Genomic DNA, 23,631 nt, shown 5'->3' with positions numbered 1-23,631 from the left:
TAAGGTTCTGTATATCTCCATAACAAGGTACCCAAATTCTTCCGGCATAACATCGGAGTCCAGACTCCCTAACCTCGAATCGAGAGACAAGTATGTTCAAATGTTCATGAGATATATTCTCCTTCTTGAGAGCCTCATCTTGGGCTACTCTGATCTGGCTGTTGAGGTTCGAATGGATGGTGATGTTCAGAGCCCTAACACAAAGAGGTGCCGTCCTCTCCTTTCGGCTTAAAGCGTCAGCTACAACATTGGCCTTACCAGGGTGATAACGAAGTTCACAATCGTAGTCGTTCAATGTCTCGATCCATCGATGCTGTCTCATATTCAGTTGATTCTGATCAAAGATGTGCTGAAGACTCTTGTGATCGGTGAAGATAGTGCTCTTAGTTCCATACAAATAGTGTCTCCACAATATGAGCGCAAAGACAACGGCTCCGAGTTCAAGATCGTGAGTAGTGTAGTTCCATTCGTGAATTTTCAATTGTCGGGAGGCATAAGCGATAACCTTTGAGCGTTGCATCAGTACACAACCAAAACCACTCTTCGATGCGTCGCAATAAACAACAAAGTTGTCACTGCCTTCGGGAAGCGATAAGATAGGTGCGGTGGTTAACTTCTTCTTCAAAGTTTGAAATGCTGATTCGTGTGCGGGTTCCCAAATGAACTTCTTGCCCTTGTGAGTTAGCGCGGTCAAAGGACGCACAATTAGAGAAAATCCTTCAATGAACCTTCGGTAGTAACCAGCGAGACCTAAAAATTGGCGAATATGAATCGGAGTAGTGGGGGTCTCCCACTTGCTGATAGCTTCAATCTTGGCGGGATCAAGTTGATACCCTGGTCGCTCACAACATGACCCAGAAATTGGACTTCCTTCAACCAAAATTCACACTTGGAAAATTTGGCGTAAAGTTGCTCTTGTCTCAAGAGTTCAAGTACTAATCGGAGATGTTGCTCATGCTCTTCTTCGCTCTTAGAGTAGATGAGGATATCATCTATGAAGACGATAACAAACTTATCCAAGTACGGCTTGCAGACACGATTCATAAGATCCATGAACACGGCAGGTGCGTTGGTTAATCTGAATGGCATCACGAGAAACTCATAATGACCATAACGAGTTCTAAATGCAGTTTTCATCACGTCACTTTCCTTCACCCTCAACTGGTGATAACCGGATCGTAAATCGATCTTTGAGTAAACGCTCGATCCTTGTAGTTGATCAAAAAGATCATCAATTCGTGGAAGAGGATACCGATTCTTGATAGTCAATTTGTTGAGCTCACGGTAGTCGATACACATACGGAAGGATCCATCCTTCTTCTTCACAAACAACACAGGTGCGCCCCAAGGCGAGAAGCTTGGTTGGATAAATCCTCGATCAAGTAGTTCTTGTAGTTGGCTTTGTAATTCTTGCATCTCGGAAGGTGCGAGTCTATAAGGTGCGCGAGCTACAGGTGCAGCTCCTGGCACTAAGTCGATCTGAAACTCTATGGCTCTCGGCGGCGGTAATCCAGGCAATTCCTCTGGGAAGACATCGGAAAATTCGTTCACAATTCGAATGTCGTTCACGCTCTTCACCTCAGTTTCTACCGTTTTCACATGCGCTAGGACAGCAAGACGTCCCTTCTTCATAATCTTTTGTGCTTTCACGCAACTAATGAAGTTCAGCTTTGAGGTACATCTCTCTCCGTAGATGATCAGTGGCTCACTGTCTCCTTGTGGTATAAGAAGAGCTTTATCTCCACAAATAATATTGGCTCTTGTCTTGCTCAACCAATCCATACCGACGATCACGTCAAAACTTCCCAATTTGATAGGTATCAAATCAATTTCGAAATCTGCACCAGCTATGTTGATAATAGCTCCTCGACTAATATGGTCAACTTTCTCAAGTTTTCCATTGGCACCTCGACAAGCATACTCTCTTTTAACGGGACTAATGACCAATTAATCTTATCGCAAAAATGTATACATACATAACTTCTATCCGCACCAGTGTCAAACAAGACAGAAGCTAAAAGATTGTTGATAGTAAATATACCTGTCACCAAATCGGGGTTTTCTCGGGTGTCCCTTGCATTAACGTTGAATGCTCTACCACGGGGTGGTCCGCCGTCTTTTCACTTGTTTGGACACGCATTTCTGAAATGGCCTGTCTGTCCGCATTCGTAACACTTCCTCGGCCCTGTGGGGTTCTGCTTCCCATTCAAAGTGGTGACCTTGCAGTCTTTTCCAACATGCCCAGTCCATTGGCACTTCTCACAGACAATATTGCAATACCCAGTGTGGTGTTTGTAACACCTCTTGCATTGTGTTAAGGTTCCCTTGTAGTTCGGGTTGGAGTTGGTGTTGTTGTTGGGGTTGGGGTTTCCACCGTTGTTGTTTCCTCTGAAACCCTCATGTCGTTTTGTCGGGTTCTGTTCATAGTTCCTTCCCCTGTTGTTGTTGTTGTTGTTGTTGTTGTTGTTGTTGTTGTTGTGGTTATCCCATTTGCGCTTCTTACTAGTACCCGCTTCAGACTTAGTTTTCTCCGGTTCATCGATGGTTATTTGATTCATTAAAGTATGCGCCATGCGCATCGCTTCGGGAACATTCGATGGCTTGGACGAGGTGACGTTTCCTTTAATGCTCTTAGGGAGTCCCCAGAAGTACCTTTCCATTCGCTTGAATTCTGGGGTGACCATTGTCGGACACATCAGGGCTAGTTCCAAAAATCTCCTGTTGTAACCATCAAGGTCGTTCCCAACGGCCTTTAACTGCATGAATTCCATTTCCATCTTTTGTATCTTGGTTCTCGGACAATACTCCTCAATCATGGCACACTTAAATTCTTCCCATGGCGTAGCATACGCCTAATCAATGCCTTGTGCATGTGCCATTGTGTTCCACCACGTGAGCGCGTCGTCAGATAGCGTGCAAGAAGCAAATTTGGTTTTGTTGTCCTCTGAACAGTTGCTAACTCGAAATACTGATTCAATATTTGAGAGAGAAAAGAGAGAAAAAGTTGAGAGAATTTCAAGTATTTTTGTGTGTGTGTAAATGAAAGAGTAATGCTAGTAAGTGAGTAATGAAAAAAAAAGTTTGAACTCCCCTTGTATAACCCCTAAACCGACGGTTTGGATGAGGGAAGGGAGGAAGAGGATTACACATTAGTCTCATGCAAGTAAAGGTATTAAAAGTTGGTTATTTGGTGTATTGTTAAGGGAATAAGTTGCAACTAGATTCCAAGTGTAACTTAATCCATCTAGTTAAATTTTAAGTAATACTTACATGTAGTGTTGGGCTAAAGAGTCCATGAAAGAAGTAGGGTGGGCTTTATAAGCCCATGTTTGATCATAAAGCCCAAGTATGTATTAATTAACAAAATAATCCAAGTAAAAGTCCATTAACACTAATAAAGGCCCAAGTAATTAACTAATAACTTTAGTTAATTAAAATGATTAATAAAACTTAATCATGAATGTAAATAATACTTGAAAATATTATTCGTGTAAGTTTCGTGTGTCACAAAGACGTTTCGGGCAATTAAAGTCAAGTACGGGCAATCATGGCAATATGTAAATGTAATAACATACATTCGTTTAATCACAAGTATTAATAATAATAGTTATTAATAATTAACGTTGGAAAAAAAAATCCAGGGTCGTTACATTACCCACCTGTTAAAGAAAATTTCGTCCCGAAATTTAAGCTGAGGTAGATGGCAGAGTTGGGAAAAGGTGAGAATACTTCTGCATCATTTGATCCTCTTGTTCCCAAGTAAACTCAGGGTCGTTACACATTCATTCTCCTCTTTCTCTCTTACTTCCAAACTTTTGCTCTCAAACCCTTAAACAAAGAATCTTCATCTAAATCCGATCTAGCAAGCGTTCATCAAAACAAATTACATATTCGGAATCCTTGCATCTTCCTCTTCGCATCCATACCAACTTTATTGCATTTGGGTAACTTTCTAAAAACACTAGATTTTGTGTTCTTGATGTTTTTAACTTATAGAAGTGTTAATTAGTGTCTATGGCTCAAGTCTAACATGATTATGTGATTTATATGCTCGATCTCTTTATTTTAGTGTAACTAGCATGAACTTGAAAAGTGTGTGTTTGATCTTGATTTTTGGAGAATTAAATGTTGTTGATATGCTAAAGTGCAAGTATTAATTGTGTTACTAGTATCACTAGCTTTATTTTGATGTGTAGGTTGATTAAGAAAACTTCAATAACATGATTTATGAGTTTATGATTTTTGGTTAGGGTTTGGTGGTCTTCAATGTGAATTTTGATGCCTTAAATGCTTGACAATGTTGCTAGTAAGTGTTTAGTTGCAATGTATGTTTAATTACCTTCGAAACGGCATATCATTTATGTAAGATGGATCACCGAATCATGAAATGAGAGTTATGAACTTGGATGCAATTAATAATGGGCATTAAATGCGGTTTTGGTTGTTGTAAGTGGTAGATTGATTGATGAAATGTGTTTAGTTGTTTTCCTCGTCAAATTACCTTTCCAACGGTATAAGATACATGTTTTGATTATTTGCGGATTATAAATTGTGTTTGTTTGGGTTTTGGTTCGTGCACTTGTGCAATTTCAGCAATCAGACCTGTGCACTGATCTGGACGCCGTCCAGATTCTTGGACGCAGTCCAGGCCTTCACATCTGGACGCCGTCCAGCCAATCTGGGCGCCGTCCAGATGAACTGTCAGGATCTGATTTCGTTGGTCGTTTACCATTTAATTCTAACTATGCTATGCACCTCCGATTCACATGTAACTTGTTCTAACATGCTTATATATGATTAAAAACCTCAGAAAAATAGTTCGGGACCCGACCCGAACGTGTTGACTTTTTCGTTGACTTTGACTCGGCCAAAGTTGACTTTTGATCAAACTTTACCGAATACTTATGCAATCGTTCTAACGTGCTTTTATACTTGTATCTTGCATGAAACTTGACAATGTGACTCACGTGCTATATTATCGAGTCATAACGAGCCATAGGACTAATTGAACACTTTGACCAATCGTGTTTACCGTTATTGATACGACCTACTTGTTTAGGTCAAGACTAGCATTCGTTCTTGCACACGTTTACTTACGAAGTACATTATACTATTTGTGCAACCAAGGTGTGATCATAGTCCCACTTTTACTCTTTTATACTTATACGTGGGATGAGAAAATATAAACGATTTATACTTTTATACTTTGAACACAAATACGAAAGCAAAGATACGTACGAGTTAGAACAAAAATCCTCAAGTCCAATTATCATTAGTTACACTTGTAGGGTGTAAGCGTGAACTTATGTTGTTTGGCCATACTGGTTTAACGAACCCTCATTCGGATGGTTCGCTACCGTTAGCGAATGAAATATAATTTTATCGGAATAGTGTAGGTTCTAACACTATATGCAAAGGTAAGATTCAGTTAAGCTTTGATAATTGGATGCTCATGATACAAACACATCTTTTGAGATGTATACGCTTGATAATCGGTTTATACTAAATCTTGTGGTTCAAAACATACTTTGTACATACACCTATGATTTCACCAACGTTTTCGTTGACAGATTTTCTATGTTTTTCTCAGGTCCTTGAATACTAGGTGATACATGCTTCCGCACTATACTTTTTGGTACTTGCTTGGATGTCGAGTATACATGCATACGTGGGGCGTCTTTTGACTTATTCTTAAATTGTGTCGCATATGTTTCAACTATACTTTAAACATTGTAATGTAACTAGTTGTTGAACTACTTTGTAAACCTTGTAACATCCTTACTTTTAAAATGAATGCGACATACTTTTGGTCAAACGTTGTTTTAAAGACTTACGACCACGTAACGGGACCTAAGTAGATGGCGCCATCAATGACGATTTTGTCGGGTCTCTACAGATGGTATCAGAGCGTTGGTTGTAGGGATTTAGAGTTCATTGGTGTCAACCTCGAGTCGTAGGGTACAATAGTGAGTCTAGACTACAACGGCATATAGACTTGAAGTAGGAATTACTTGACTACTTGTGCATTTATACTCGAACTCTTCTATTCATATCTAACTTTTATCCCATCTTAATCTCACGTTGTTTAATTTGATTGACACGCCACCTTGACTTAGTGAAATAATGTCGAATGCGCATATGAATTAGGGTAATATAATTTCCGGGATTATATTACGGTGACTCATATGAACGTTCTGACATTATGACATGAAGAATTTAAGGCGAGTCAAGGAAAATTTTTTCTTTATCCTCATTCCATATCACGGTTAGTATTATTGAGAATACTAATCAACGATATTCTTGTGTTTTGAAGGAACAATGCCTCCTCGCCGTGTACCACGCCATGAAACACCCGAACAAGCTCTACAACGAATGATAGCCACCGCCGTGGATGCGGCCATGGCCGGTCACTCTTCCAACAACAACAACAATAACAACAACCACAACCACAACAACAATGGAGCCGGTAACTCAAACGAGGGATGCTCCTACAAAGCTTTCATGGAGTGCAAACCTCATACTTTTGATGGGACCGGAGGACTGGTTGCTCTCACTCGATGGTTTGAGCAAACGGAAGCTGTTTTTAGCATAAGCGGTTGTCGGGACCAAGGCAAGGTTAAATATTCCACCCACACTTTTGCCGGTATCGCTCTCACGTGGTGGAACACGTATGTACAATCGGTGGGTACCGATGAAGCCCACACTCTCTCTTGGTCCGATTTGAAAGAAAAGATGATCACCGAATACTTTCCGCGTGAGGAAACCCGAAAGCTCGAACAAGAGCTAAGAACTCTAAAGGCGGTCGGAAACGACCTTAAGGCTTATAATCAACGGTTCGCCGAGCTATCTTTGATGTTCCCAAACCTCGTGAACCCCGAGTCGCTAAGGGTTGAACTTTACATGGATGGCCTCCCTAAGAGCATCAAACACGGGATAATGTCATCCAAACCCACTAATCATAAAGAATCTTTGAATATGGCCCGCAATTGATAGAAATGGTGGACGGAATCGTAGTACCGGCACCTAAGGTCGAGGATAAGTTGGGTGGAAACAAAAGAAAATGGGAAGCCACTCCATCAAACAACTACAACAACAACTTCACCAAAAAGCCTTTCACCTCTGACGGCAAGAAGAGTTATGTCGGAAACTTGCCTTATTGTAACAAGTGCTACAAACATCATCTTGGTGAAAGTGGCAAACCATTTTGCGTCAAGTGTCAAAGGAGTGTCCACGTGGCCCACGATTGTAGGAATACCGCCCCCGTTGCTCAAAAGGGGCCCACTGCTCCAAAAAAGGGCGTTTGTTATGAATGTGGCCAACCGGGTCATTATAGGAATGAGTGCCCAAAGAAGAAAGCTAACCCCAATACATGCGGCAGGGCTTTCAACATCAACACCGAGGAAGCCCGAGATGACAATGAACTAGTCACGAGTACGTTTCTTCTCAACAATTCTTATGTCTCTTGTTTATTTGATTCGGGTGCCGACAAGAGTTTTGTATCCAAGACTTTGAGTCATTCTTTTAGCACTCCACCACTACCACTAGATACTACTTATATCATTGAAGTGGCCAACGGGAAACTATTAAGTGCCGACAAATTTTACAGGGGGTGTACGTTAACTTAATGGGTAAAGAGTTTGAAATTGACTTGATACCTATAGAACTAGGGAGCTTTGATGTAATCATTGGTATGGATTGGCTAGCCAAAATGAAATCTCACATTCTTTGTGATCTTAAAGTGATTCAAATTCCTATCGAGAATGGTGAACCCTTGATTATCTATGGCGATAAGAGTTGCACCGGACTCAACCTCGTCTCGTGCCTTAAAGTTGAAAAATACCTTCGTAAAGGATGTTTTGTGATTCTAGCCCATGTTAAGAAAGTCGAGATCGATGAGAAGCATATCGATGATGTGCCAATTGTTAGTGACTTTTCCGATGTATTTCCTGACGAATTGCCGGGTCTTCCACCTCATCGATCGGTTGAATTCCAAATCGATCTTATTCCGGAAGCCGCACCCATAGCACGTGCACTGTATAGACTTTCTCCATCCAAAATGCAAGAATTGCAAAGTCAAATTCAAGAACTACTTGACCGTGGTTTTATCCAACCTAGCCATTCACCATGGGGCTTTCCGATTTTATTCGTTAAGAAGAAAGATGGATCCCTACGAATGTGTATCGACTATCGTGAACTAAACAAATTGATTAAGAACCGATATCCTCTTCCATGCATCGATGACCTCTTTGATAAATTACAAGGATCTCGTGTATATATTCAAAAATCGATCTCCGCTCGGGTTATCATCAATTAAGGGTTAAAGGGGAAGATGTCTCCAAAACCGCTTTTCGGACTCGTTATGGTAGTTATGAATTTCTTGTAATGCCATTAGGTCTCACTAACGCACCAGCAGTGTTCATGGACCTTATAAACCGCGTATGCAAACCGTATCTCGACAAATTCATTATCGTGTTCATCGATGATATTTTGGTCTATTCTAAAAGCGAAGAAGAGCACGAACAACATCTCCGACTTGTGCTTGAACTCTTGAGATAAGAACGACTCTATGCCAAATTCTCCAAGTGTGAATTTTGGTTGAAGGAAGTTCAATTTCTTGATCATGTTGTAAGTGATCAAGGTATTAAAGTCGATCCCGCAAAAATCGAAGCCATTAGTAAATGGGAGACTCCTACTACTCCTACTCACATTCGTCAATTTTTGGGTCTCGCTGGGTACTATCGTAGATTCATCGAAAACTTCTCTTTGGTTGCACGTCCTCTAACCGCGTTAACTCACAAGGGAAAGAAATTCATTTGGGCGACCGAGCAAGAATCCGCGTTTCAAATCTTGAAGATAAAGCTAACCACCGCTCCGATCTTGTCACTTTCCGAAGGTGATGATGATTTTGTTGTATATTGCGATACCTCGAAACATGGTTTTGGGTGTGTATTGATGCAATGAAAGAAAGTCATTGCTTATGCCTCTCGACAATTGAAAATTCATGAACGGAACTACACGACACATGATCTAGAACTCGGAGCCGTTGTCTTTGCACTCAAAATGTGGAGACACTATCTTTATGGAACCAAAAGTACCATCTTCACCGATCTCAAGAGCCTTCAACACATCTTCGATCAAAAGAAACTAAACATGAGACAACGCCGGTGGGTTGAAACTTTAAACGATTACGATTGTGAGCTTCGTTACCATCATGGAAAGGCAAATGTAGTAGCCGATGCCTTAAGTTGAAAAGAAAGAGCAGTGCCGCTTCGTGTCTGAGCTTTAAACATCACCATCCACACCAATCTCAATAGCCAAATTCGTGTAGCCCAAGACGAGGCTCTCAAGGATGAAAACATCTCTCTCGAACACTTGAACGTCCTCACCTCCCAATTAGAAGTTAAAGAAACCGGACTCCGATATTTCGCCGGAAGAATTTGGGTACCTAGTTATGGGGACTTACGAAGCCTTATTTTAGACGAAGCCCATAAGTCAAGATATTCAATTCACCCCGGTGCCAATAAGATGTACCACGACCTTAAGGAACAATATTGGTGGCCGAAAATTAAAAGGGACGTCGCTACTTATGTTGGAAAATGCCTAACTTGCTCCAAAGTTAAAGCCGAACATCAAAGACCATCCGGACTACTTCAACAACCCGAAATTCCACAATGGAAGTGGGAGAGAATAACGATGGATTTTATCACAAAACTACCAAGAACGGCGAGCAGTTATGATACTATTTGGGTTATTGTAGACCGTCTCACCAAGTCCGCCCACTTCCTAGCCATGAAGGAAACCGACAACATGGAAAAACTTGCACAACTTTACATTAAAGAAATTGTAGCCAGTCACGGTGTGCCTTTATCGATTATTTCCGACCGAGATGGCCGTTTTATTTCTAGATTTTGGTGTACTTTACAAGAAGCGTTGGGAACGCGTTTAGATATGAGCACCGCATACCATCCGCAAACCGACGGACAAAGCGAGAGCACAATTCAAACTTTGGAAGACATGCTACGAGCTTGTGTTATCGACTTTGGAAAAGCTTGGGACAAGTACTTGCCTCTCGCCGAATTCTCTTACAACAATAGTTACCATGCGAGTATTAACGCCGCACCTTTCGAAGCTTTGTATGGCTGAAAATGTCGTTCACCTCTTTGTTGGGCCGAAGTAGGCGACACACAAATCACCGGACCCGAACTCATTCATGAAACAACTGAGAAGATCGTTCAAATCCGAGATAGGCTCCGGATGGCCCATAGTCGTCAAAAGAGCTACACCGACAAAAGATGCAACGACTTCGAATTACAAGTCGTTGACCACGTAATGTTAAAAGTTACGCCTTGGAAAGGTGTAATCCATTTCAGGAAACGCGGGAAACTAAATTCGGGGTATATTAGTCCTTTCAAAATCTTGGAGTGTGTTGGAACCATCGCTTATTGTTTTGATCTTCCGCCTCAACTGAGCTCCGTGCATCCTACTTTCCATGTATCGAACTTGAAGAAGTGTTTTGCCGAACCCGAACTCGTCATCCCTCTCGAGGAACTTACTATTGATGACAAACTTCATTTTGTGGAGGAACCGGTTGAAATTGTGGACACCTCCGTCAAGACGCTAAAACAAAGTAGAATTCCGATCGTTAAGGTCCGTTGGAACGACAAAAGGGGACCCGGGTTTACTTGGGAAAGACAAGATCAAATGCAAAGGAAGTATCCTCATTTAGTCGTGGATTCGAAAACGCAAGATCTCGAGGAAGAAACAACGACTACTACGCCTACTTAAATTTCGGGACGAAATTTCTTTTAAGGAGTAGGTAATGTAACATCCCGCCTTTTTCCGTTTACCATCCGTTATACTATTTTAAAGTGCATTATATATTTATAATATCTTCCGTTAATACGCGTTTTAAAATACCTCATTTAGGTAATTCACGCACCCTCTTTTAAACTTGAGGGAATAAACTTGCCAAGATGCCAAAGTTTTGACTAGGTCAAAGTGGTCAACACCTTCTCCTCCATTCATTCATTCTCCTCTTTCTCTCTTACTTCCAAACTTTTGCTCTCAAACCCTTAAACAAAGAATCTTCATCTAAATCTGATCTAGCAAGCGTTCATTAAAACAAATTACATATTCGGAATCCTTGCATCTTCCTCTTCGCATCCATACCAACTTTATTGCATTTGGGTAACTTTCTAAAAACACTAGATTTTGTGTTCTTGATGTTTTTAACTTATAGAAGTGTTAATTAGTATCTATGGCTCAAGTCTAACATGATTATGTGATTTATACGCTCGATCTCGTTATTTTAGTGTAACTAGCATGAACTTGAAAAGTGTGTGTTTGATCTTGCGTTTTGGAGAATTAAATGTTGTTGATATGCTAAAGTGCAAGTATTAATTGTGTTACTAGTATCACTAGCTTTATTTTGATGTGTAGGTTGATTAAGAAAACTTTAATAACATGATTTATGAGTTTATGATTTTTGGTTAGGGTTTGGTGGTCTTCAATGTGAATTTTGATGCCTTAAATGCTTGACAATGTTTCTTGTAAGTGTTTAGTTGCAATGTATGTTTAATTACCTTCGAAACGGCATATCATTTATGTAAGATGGATCACCGAATCATGAAATGAGAGTTATGAACTTGGATGCAATTAATGATGGGCATTAAATGCAGTTTTGGTTGTTGTAAGTGGTAGATTGATTGATGAAATGTGTTTAGTTGTTTTCCTTGTCAAATTACCTTTCTAACGGTATAAGATACATGTTTTGATTGTTTGCGGATCATAAATTGCATTTGTTTGGGTTTTGGTTCGTGCACTTGTGCAATATCAGCAATCAGACCTGTGCACTGATCTGGATGTTGTCCAGATTCTTGGACGCCGTCCAGGCCTTCACATCTGGATGCCGTCCAGCCAATCTAGATGCCGTCCAGATGAACTGTCAGGTTCTGATTTCGTTGGTCGTTTACCATTTAATTCTAACTATGCTACGCACCTCCGATTCACATGTAACTTGTTCTAACATGCTTATATATGATTAAAAACCTCAGAAAAATAGTTCGGGACCCGTCCCGAACGTGTTGACTTTGACTCGGCCAAAGTTGACTTTTGATCAAACTTAACCGAATACTTATGCAATCGTTCTAATGTGCTTTTATACTTGTATCTTGCATGAAACTTGACAATGTGACTCACGTGCTATATTATCGAGTCGTAACGAGCCATAGGACTAACTGAACACTTTGACCAATCGTGTTTACCGTTATTGATACAACCTACTTGTTTAGGTCAAGACTAGCATTCGTTCTTGCACACGTTTACTTGCGAAGTACATTATACTATTCGTGCAACCAAGGTGAGATCATAGTCCCACTTTTACTCTTTTAAACTTATACGTGGGATGAGAAAACATAAACAATTTATACTTTTATACTTTGAACACAAATACGAAAGCAAAGATACGTACGAGTTAGAACAAAAATCCTCAAGTTCAATTATCATCAGTTACACTTGTAGGGTGTAAGCGTGAATTTATGTTGTGTGGCCATACGGGTTTAACGAACCCTCATTCGGACGGTTCGCTACCGTTAGCGAATGAAATATAATTTTATCGGAATAGTGTATGTTCTAACACTATATGTAGAGGTAAGATTCAGTTAAGCTTTGATAATTGGATGCTCGTGATACAAACACATCTTTTGAGATGTATACGCTTGATAATCGGTTTATACTAAATCTTGTGGTTCAAAACATGCTTTATACATACACCTATGATTTCACCAACGTTTTCGTTGACAGATTTTCTATATTTTTCTCAGGTCCTTGAATACTAGGTGATACATGCTTCCGCACTATACTTTTTGGTACTTGCTTGGATGTCGAGTATACATGCATACGTGGGGCGTCTTTTGACTTATTCTTAAATTGTGTCGCATATGTTTCAATTGTACTTTAAACATTGTAATGTAACTAGTTGTTGAACTACTTTGTAAACCTTGTAACATCCTTACTTTTGAAATGAATGCGACATACTTTTGGTCAAACGTTGTTTTAAAGACTTATGACCACGTAATGGGACGTAAATAGACGGCGCCGTCAATGACGATTTTGTCGGGTCTCTACATTTGTGAGGTGTACACAACCATCATATTTAAAAGAGTGGCCTGTTTGTATGCTTTTTGCATGACCTTGTGGAATGCCGGTATGCGGGGGATGTTTTAGATGTATTTTGTTAAGGTCGATTACCAGGTGTTTGTAGTTCGTATGAATGACTTTTATACACAGGTTATGTGTATTAGTTTTTGTACACGAGATATGTATACGATTATTAAAAAAATCGCGAGGCAACCTAAGGGGGAGAAAAGGATACGAACCTACTCTGCTAAGCATTTTGAAATATGGTTTAGTACACAAAATAGGTGTACTGTATTTAAATCTTGTGGTCTATTAAAATGATGAATTTAATTGTTTACGATAAATCTATGAACTCACCAACCATTTGGTTGACACTTGAAAGCATGTTTATTCTCAGGTATGAAAGAAATCTTCTGCTGTGCATTTGCTCATTTTAGAGATATTACTTGGAGTCATTCATGACATATTTCAAAAGACGTTGCATTCGAGTCGTTGAGTTCATCAAGAATATTATTAAGTCGTTTATAGTGGGATATGTTATAAAATGGAATTCATGCCGTCAACTTTCGATGTGATGAAAGTTTATCTTTTAAAAACGAATACAATGTTTGTAAACTGTATCATTTAGAGGTCAAATACCTCGCTATGTAACCAAATGTAATGTATTCGTCCAGATAGATTAGGACGGGTCGTTAGAGTTGGTATCACAGCGGTGGTCGTAGCGAACCAGGTCTTGCATTAGTGTGTCTAACTAGGAGTTGTTAGGATGCATTAATGAGTCTGGACTTCGACCTAGTAGTTATTAGGTTATATTAATAAGTCTGACCTTGAACCTGGTCTGCATGTCAAAAGTTTTTTCTTACCACCATTTGTCAAAAAATATCTACTTATCATTTTCAGTCTCGACACGTCTTATTGAAATTATTGCAGAGATGGTGTACAGACAAATTCATATCCCATCACATTAAATTTTATCTGACACGTTTTCTTAATTTCCTCCATAATCTACGGGATCTTCTGTACTATACAAAAATATTCTATGTAATTAGAATATCATCTGATACCCGAAAATCATTTCATATCGAAAACCCTTTATCTAACCGTACAAGATTGAACTCTTAACCAGTTCAAGCTCCTCGGCTTCCGACAGCTATTCCGATATGAATTTTCACTCAAGCTCTGAAGACAGTGTAGCCGGAATAGACCAACCAATCAGCCATCATCAATTCTTGATGAATTGGGGATGGGTTCGTAGCCTACTAAATCATTGGAGACAAGAAGAAGGTGATCCCTTCCATCCACCATTTTACCCTCTTGGCGAAGAACCTGGAGCACTTACCGACGAACCTGTTCGTGACACCATCTTCTCTCTCATTTTCAGATTATCTCATCACGACTATATATTACCTCAAATTTTAAATCTTACTCATCCGCTCGTCCGAACCGCCAATCATCCCGGTTTAATAGAAGAAGTCTACGAACTACGCGCTCGGGTAGTGGTTTTGGAGAATATGGTGCAAAGGTTACAAGCACCAGCAACAGCACCGACAGCAACAGTACTACCATCAACAACACCAACAGTACCATCACCACTGCCAACAGCAACATCCGCATCACACGTCTCGACATCACAATTTATACCTTGAACATCAACATCATATGCACCATAGATACCAAGGAGTACCAACAATAATGAACGATGAAGTATTGATCTATAACTTCATTGAAGAAATATTCTGCGAAGAATATGTGATTCCTAATAGTTAACGATGAAGTATTGATTCATAACTTCATTGAAGAAATATTCTGCGAAGAATATGTGGTTTCTAAAAGTCTTAGAGGTTATTTATTCTAGCTCAAACCGAAAAGCAAATGAGATTAATATCATATTAACTCATTAAATCCATGATTACATCTGAAGAAAATATATATGTATCTATATTTTCATAAAGATTGTAATTAAAACTTCTTTTGTACAAACTATTAATGGTGAAAATATTTTAACAGGTAGGTAATATCCGAGGAATATTTAAATTCCACATTAATAAGTTACACTGTACATTCTTCGAATCTGATTCAACGGTCATTTACTATCCTACTTACATCTACAGATATACGAATTCGTTCACCACAGCATAACCATTTTCATTCAATTTCATATTTGGATTTTGACTTATCAGAATCCAACAAGTGGCATAGATGAAGAAAAACATTGGACAAAATAAAAATTTGTTAGAAACAAACAAATTAACTATGAGAAATTTTGTTAAGAATCCACGCTAACAAAATCCTAGCTAACTGTTCCTAGCTAACTGATTACATTTTTATTTATCGCAATTTAATTCTCGCAATTTTATTTATCGTTATTTAATTTCTTTAATTTATTTTACGCACTTTAAATATCGGGACACGTATACAAGGTTTTGACATATCATATCGACGCATCAATATATATTATTTGGAATAACCATAGACACTCTATATGCTGTAATGCTCGAGTTCGCTATACAGGGTTGAGGTTGATTCTAAAATAATATATATACTTTGTGATCAAGTCTGAGACATGTATACAATGGGTAACGATACGTATTAATTAATTCGAATATAATATATTAAACTATATATGAATTATTGAACTGCAAACTGTGGACTACTAATTGTGGACTGTCAACATTGGACAATTAAAATGAATTAAAATATTGATTATAACATATGAAACTAAACAATTCTTCAAGTTTGCCACTTGATTTCATCTAAAACCTCATTTGTATCTTGACGATTACAATCTGCGTTCAAACCTTTCATGATTCTTGAAAACACCTCAATCGAGAGGATGAATCAACCTCACTTAATCTACGGAAGGAAAGATTTATGCATATAGTTATGCACCTGAAAAACTCTCGGAATCTGAGTAAACATTTAACACGTATCTGTGCTAACTCCCTTGGCGTTGTTATTACCAAAAATAACTTTGCAATTCCTTTCCAAATTAGCCAATTTTGTCACAGCTCCAGCAAATCAATTTCGACTTATCATTTGAATAAACCTTATTATACCCTTGATATATAAGTTAACCATTCGTCATCGTTGCCAAAGAACCGGTTATATTCCACCAACAACTTCATTGATCTTTGACTTTCGAAAAATCATTATATTCATTAAAACCCTATCATATACTCATCCGCATCTTGTAACGAGAATTGCCATACTAGTTACTGGAAATCAGCAATCAGTATCTTGAATCTCGCAGCGTTACTACAGCAACAGTTATAAGTATACATATAACGTCTATCTCAAAGACTTGCATACTTCAAATGTGAAGTTTCTGAAAAATGCCCCAAAAATGCAAAATTAGTTCTCCGAATTTTGGAGAAATGCTGATGAAGTAGGAAAAACTATAAACGACTTTAATAGTCAAAAGTTTGATGATAAAGATTAGTGTGTTGGTAAAGCACAGAAAAAGAAAAGGTTTAGAACTGGAAAAAGGATTGAGCAAACTATGAAGGAGTCTGTGGACAAATCACAAAGACTAAACCCGCCTTCAAAGAATCCAAATGATTCAGTATCTACTAAAGTCATTAACGATTACCTTATTCCTGACTCTACACTTTTACGAACAAATCTTCTTCATCATCCTTCAATATTAGAAATTCTAAGATACCATCGTATCTTTCATTATAAATATCCTCGATATTTCTAAGGATATTTTCGTAACTATTCTGATCCGATATTAATTACCTCTCTGCATTATCTGTATTACATCATAAAAAACTGTTTTAGTTTCTAAATTCTGAAAAATTCAAATTTAAATATGAATGTTTTTGAAGTAGTGTTGGGGACTGAAGCATGAGTTAGTATAATATAATGACACTTGATCAACGTGATTATATTACAGTAAGTCATGCTGAGTTTCTAATGGAATGTGATGATTCACAGATTTTAACGTCATCAGTTGCTATATTACACGACACTTATATTCTATCTAATCTATAAACATATCAAGAACATATTTTCTTGATAGACCTATCTTTTCCCTTGAATTCTGATAATCTGACAAGTTAAATTGTACTATTACCGTTTCTTTCTTAGAACATTAGTCATGTTCATTCAAAACTTCATATTTACAAATTCTGGACCATTATTCGCTTGACTTTAAATCAGGAAGAGGAAACAAAAGTATGAATTGAGGAAGAAAGAATAGAAAGTGTGAGTTATGGAAATAAGGTAACGAAGGGAATGGATTTATAGTGAAATATCCGACAGAGCAATCGAGACATATGATTGCATTTAATTAAAGAGGATTCTAATTTCCTTAAATCCCGAAGAATCACATTTTAGATTTCAAAGGTTTTCTTTAAAATCCATTAAATTCTGAAAATCAACTGTGACTACGTCACCGGTTAAAACGAACCTACATTTACTTCATTTCACTCTTTTGTGATAGCTTCATTCGTACTCTTTGAATAATCGAATCATTACATCCATATTACTCTATGGTAATAAAATTCTATTTTATCAACTCATATGCGTCATAAAAACATTTTTATTGTTAGCCATGACAACCACATTCAAATTTCGGGACGAAATTTCTTTAACGGGTAGGTACTGTGATGACCCGAAAATTTTCGATCAAATTTAAACTTAATCTTATAATGATTCCGACACGATAAGCAAAGTCTATTAAACCAAGTCTCAAAATGTTGGAACTGTTTTTCATAAATGCATTTGACCTTGACCATTCCCGACAATTCACGAACAACTGTTTGTAAATAAATATGTATATACATATAAATGTAAGTATATAAAATAATTTGAAATTTTAACATATAATTTAAACATTAGAATTAAATATGTAAAATAAGATACATAATAATTAATTATGAATATATATAAATAAATATATGATTTATATTAATAATTATTTGTAATATATATAAAATATATAAATATTAAATAAATATTGTCATATAATATAATATTATAAAAATATAATATTAATATATTAAAAGTTTGATTATAGATATTATCTTATTATTATTATTATCAATATTAATAACAGTATTATTAACTAAATTATAATATGAACTTTTATACATTTAATCTGTTATAGTTATTATTATTATTATCATTGTTAACATCATTATTATTATTATTATTATAATTTGTAGTAAAGTTATAAATTTTAGTTATTATGACTAATATTAGTATTATTACTAAATATTATTATTACCATTATCATTAACATTATCATTAAGGATTATTGTAATTATTATTATAAATTATCATTATCGTCATTATTATTATAATTAATAGTAAAATTTTAATTAGCATTATGATTAATATTTTATAATTATCATTATCATAAATAATACAAGTAGTAATATTATCATGAATAAAATTATTATTATCAGTTTTATATAGTTAATATCAGTATTATTATTTATTAATGATATAAATACTATAAAAATAATTATTATTATTAGTATTATTATTATAATTAACATTAATAATACTATTATTATCAAATACACTAAAAATTATTATTGTTAGGACTTGTTATTACTATTACTCTTATTATTATTATTATTATTATTATTATTATTATTATTATTATTATTATTATTATTATTATTATTATTATTATTATTATTATTATCATTATTATTATTATTATTATTATTATTATTATTATTATTATTATTATTATTATTATTATTATTATTATTATTATTATTATTATTATTTATATTTAGATTATTGATAATAATTATTAATTACTAATAATAAATATATAAAAACATACACATAAATTCAAATCAGATATATATATCCATCCAACTGTATCAAAATTTTGTTTCTTTATCTCCAAACTATTAGAGGTCGGTATCAAGTTTCCAAAACAAATCAAATCCAGTACAATTGATATCGTTCTTTAATATTTTTTTTATTTTCTTTTGGTACAATTTGATTCTTTCTGTCGAGAGTTCAACAATAAAATAAATGCTTCGCTTATGATATTAGATAGAAACCATATGATACTTCCATCCTCTTTACCAATTATCAATTATAATTATTTTCATTGAGTGAATTATCAAAATAAATGAAGAAACAGGCTGTCTGCCCCTGTACGCCTATATTTATAGCAACAGCCCAATTTCGTAATATATTTCAAAATCTATAAATGTGGACTTATTAGGAATCGGATGTTATGTGAGGTGTATACAAAATGGTTATATCTTTATTGCAAAATACTATTAAATACGATACAATTTTACACAAGTTATTTATTTATTTAGAGTGGATATACCTAAACCTTGCTACAACACTGCATGCAGTGTACCTAATCATACAGTAGTGTAGTTTTTAGTAAGTAGTAGTATTATTATTATTATAAAGGGGGGTTTTTAGCGTTTAATGACCGGTTTGTCGATTTTATATCTTAAGTCAAAATTAAAACCTAATGTAAAATATTAAAAATAAATATAACTTAATTTAAAGTGTAAAGTAAATGACGATAATAAAATTGTGAAAATTAAAAGTGCGATAAATAAAATGAGAGTAAATAAAAGTTGCGATAATTAAAAAGTACGATAATTAAAAGTGCCATAAATAAAATGACAGTAAATAAAAGTTGCGATAATTAAAAGTATGATAATTAAAAGTGCGATAAATAAAATGACAGTAAATAAAAGTTGCGACGAGATATAAAATAAAGGAATTATACTTATTTAAACTTCCATAATCATGATGTTTGACGTGTTGATTTTAATTTATTACCATGGGTTAATTGTCCTTTGTCCTGAATTATTTGATATGTCCATCTGTTTTTTGTCCATAAAAGTCCATCAGTCATAAATATAAAGTGCGAGTGTCCTCGTCAAATTATTCTTATATCCGAAGTCAAATATTCCAACTAATTGGGGACTTAAATTGTAATAAGGTTTTAATACTTTATTATCAATTACACCAAGTGTCCTTGCATGTAATCCACCCCTGTTTTAATGAGTCCATTGACTATTAATCCATTCCAGTGTCCGGTCAAATGAACGATTATTAGTACTTATAAATATCCCGCCCATCTTGTCCGATCGAGTGTATGTGGTTATTTATAATTAGGTCCAATTGTAAATATTTATATTAAAGTAACGAACTATCATTCAGTTAAACAAATATAAAGCCCATTAATAGTCTATAGTCCAATTTCTACAAGTGTCGTTCTTTTGTCCAAACCCCAATTATGGTCCAAAGCCCAATTACCCCGTCTTTAATATTTAGCCCAACATCATGATTACTTCAATTTAAATAAGCATAATAATAACTTAGCTACGAGACATTAATTTAAAAAGGTTGAACATAACTTACAATGATTAATAATACCGTAGCGTTACACGGACAGAATTTCGACTTACACACTAACAACATTCGCTAACATAACCTTATTATTATTAATCTTAAATTAAAATTAAAATTATAATATATATATATATATATATATATATATATATATATATATATATATATATATATATATATATATATATATATATATATCGTGAGAGAGAGATTGAAAAAGGAGTATATAAATTCGGCCAAAACACACGAAATTTATAGATGTGGCCAGAGTTTGGGAGCCATGCGATCGCATGAGCTTTGTTCTTCTAGGCCATACGATCGCATGGCCAGCTGGATCCAGCCCAAATGCTTTTGTTTGCTAGTTTGCGACAGTTTTAATAAACATATATAATATATATATAATTTTAAGAATTATTTATATATTATATTATATTTATGTGCATAGTTGACTTGTAATTTTAGCTCCGTTGCGTTGCTCGTTGAGAGTTGACTCTGGTCCTGGTTCTGGATTTTTGAACGTCCTTGCGTACAATTTAATATCTTGTACTTTATGTTTCACGGCTCGTACTCATGTAACTTTTAGACGTTTCTCATCAATAATTTGAACCACCTTGATTGTACTTTGTACTTTTTAGCTTTTTGGTCATTTGCATCTTCAATTCGTCGAATCTGTCTTTTGTCTACACCTTTTATTATTTAAACAAATATCACTTGTAAATAGAACAATTGCAACTAAAAGCTTATCTTTCTTGAGGGATAATGCTATGAAATATAAGTTCGTTTTTAGCATTATCAAATATTCCCACACTTAAGCGTTGCTTGTCCTCAAGCAATATAGATCTTGAATATAAACATACTTGAATCATTTCTTTATTCTTCACACTTTGTACATCAGTGATTTTAATACGGCGGTATGAACAATGATAGTAACGATGTGGTTTATAGTCCCACATGACTATAAAAATTTAGATCCTTTAGGAAATTGGATCTTTTTAAAAATATTTGATCTTTTGAAAATTCAATCTAGTTTTTACCCTAGATAAGTTTTCTAGAGCAACCCTTCACCGGTGTTTGCGAAATTGTTTTTGTGGGTTTTGTGGGTTTCAGATTTGAAAATTTTAGCTCAAAACTTATAGTTCTGTGTCACCCACTTGCTAACCTTGTATTAGGAAAGCAACACGTCCAGTATACTTGCTCCGTATATTAACCTTAGGTAAACTACCGTCCGGTTGTAAAGGAAAGCGTTGAACAAGCAACTGTTGAGGCAATGTCCCGTGACATGCTTTTAATTATGGTCTATATCGTGTCGGATGCAATTACTATCCTTTGTAGAAGCAAAAGTAAAGATCACCCTATAGTTTTTTGGTCTGGCACAAGGTCCTGTCTTCGACCATGCTATGCAACCATCTTTCTTACGGTTGACACCCGATTTGGTTTAAGTGACCTAATGAATTCCTAGGATTTTACGTTCAATGGTAATGAACGCATTAAAAATGGGTTTTCAGAAAACAAATCGGTTTGTAATTTGATCAAAATATTTTCTCGTTCAAGCTCGAGTTTAGATATCATTGAATTCCATGAGTTTGAATTCTCAATCTTTAAGGTTAATCTCAAGGATTAAGTAATATCAGTCTTAAAAGCTGATTTTTGATCTTTAAGGAGATTATCCTTTCTGGGGATCTAATTCATTAGTCTTATAAACTAATTTTCACGGTGCACCCCCATTGTACGAGATAGATCCTCTCATGGTTAGGATAAGTGTGACCACTTGGCGACCCTGTTTGATGCTGAGGTCCGTGGATTTCCAGCTGATTTTTGAGAAAACTTTTCAAGGTTTTTCGTAGACTCTACAACTGGTCTGAACGACAAGTTCCTGACCTAAATCAAGAAGCGCGTGTCTTTTTCTCGGAAGACTTTACTTCCTTTTAAATTTTATTTATATTACAATAAACTGGGTAAAACTGATTAATATCGTCCAAAACAAAAGTATTTTCAATTATTTGTACAAAAATATGTGATATATGTTCTAAATAACTTGGTAAATTTTTCCCACACTAGGCTTTTATTTTCCTTTCTTTGCCTTTTTATTTTCCTCTATTACATTTTAAATGAATTCTAACATTTTTGGTTGTTTCTCAATTTATGTCCTTTCCGAGGTAACAATAATTTCGGTGTTAACACCTAATTTTTTAGTTCATAAATATGTATAAACATGATTTTAAGTTCATTTTTTTTGAAAATTTTAAAAATTTTTACTAGAATTGGGTAGTCAGTGTGTAAGACTAGGGCTGTTCTTTATTATCAGAGAGCACTAGATTCTAATACAACTACTGCGTTACTAGTATTTTTAATGGTAACCAAGTGTTTAAATTTAAAATTTTAAAAATCTGAAAGAATGTAATAAGGTTTTAAAAATCTAAAATTCCAACTAATTGGGGACTTAAATTGTAATAAGGTTTTAATACTTTATTATCAATTACACCAAGTGTCCTTGCATGTAATCCACGCCTGTTTTAATGAGTCCATTGACTATTAATCCATTCCCGTGTCCGGTCAAATGAACGATTATTAGTACTTATAAATATCCCACCCATCGTGTTCGATCGAGTGTATGTGGTTATTTATAATTAGGTCCAATTGTAAATCTTTATATTAATTTAACGAACTATCATTCAGTTAAACAAATATAAAGCCCATTAATAGTCCATAGTCCAATTTCTACAAGTGTCGTTCTTTTGTCCAAACCCCAATTATGGTCCAAAGCCCAATTACCCCGTCTTTAATATTTAGCCCAACATCATGATTACTTCAATTTAAATAAGCATAATAATAACTTAGCTACGAGACATTAATTTAAAAAGGTTGAACATAACTTACAATGATTAAAAATAGTGTAGCATTACACGGACAGAATTTCGACTTGCACAATTACAACATTCGTTAACATAACCTTATTATTATTAATCTTAAATTAAAATTAAAATTAAAATTATAAAATATATATATATATATATATATATATATATATATATATATCGTGAGAGAGAGATTGAAAAAGGAGTATATAAATTCGGCCAAAACACGCAAAATTTATAGATGTGGCCAGAGTTTGGGAGCCATACGATCGCATGAGCATTGTTC

This window comes from Rutidosis leptorrhynchoides, chromosome 4 (genome assembly GCF_046630445.1).
Source record: "Rutidosis leptorrhynchoides isolate AG116_Rl617_1_P2 chromosome 4, CSIRO_AGI_Rlap_v1, whole genome shotgun sequence".
NCBI classification, from domain to species: domain Eukaryota; kingdom Viridiplantae; phylum Streptophyta; class Magnoliopsida; order Asterales; family Asteraceae; genus Rutidosis; species Rutidosis leptorrhynchoides.
This window is presented reverse-complemented; position numbering follows the sequence as displayed.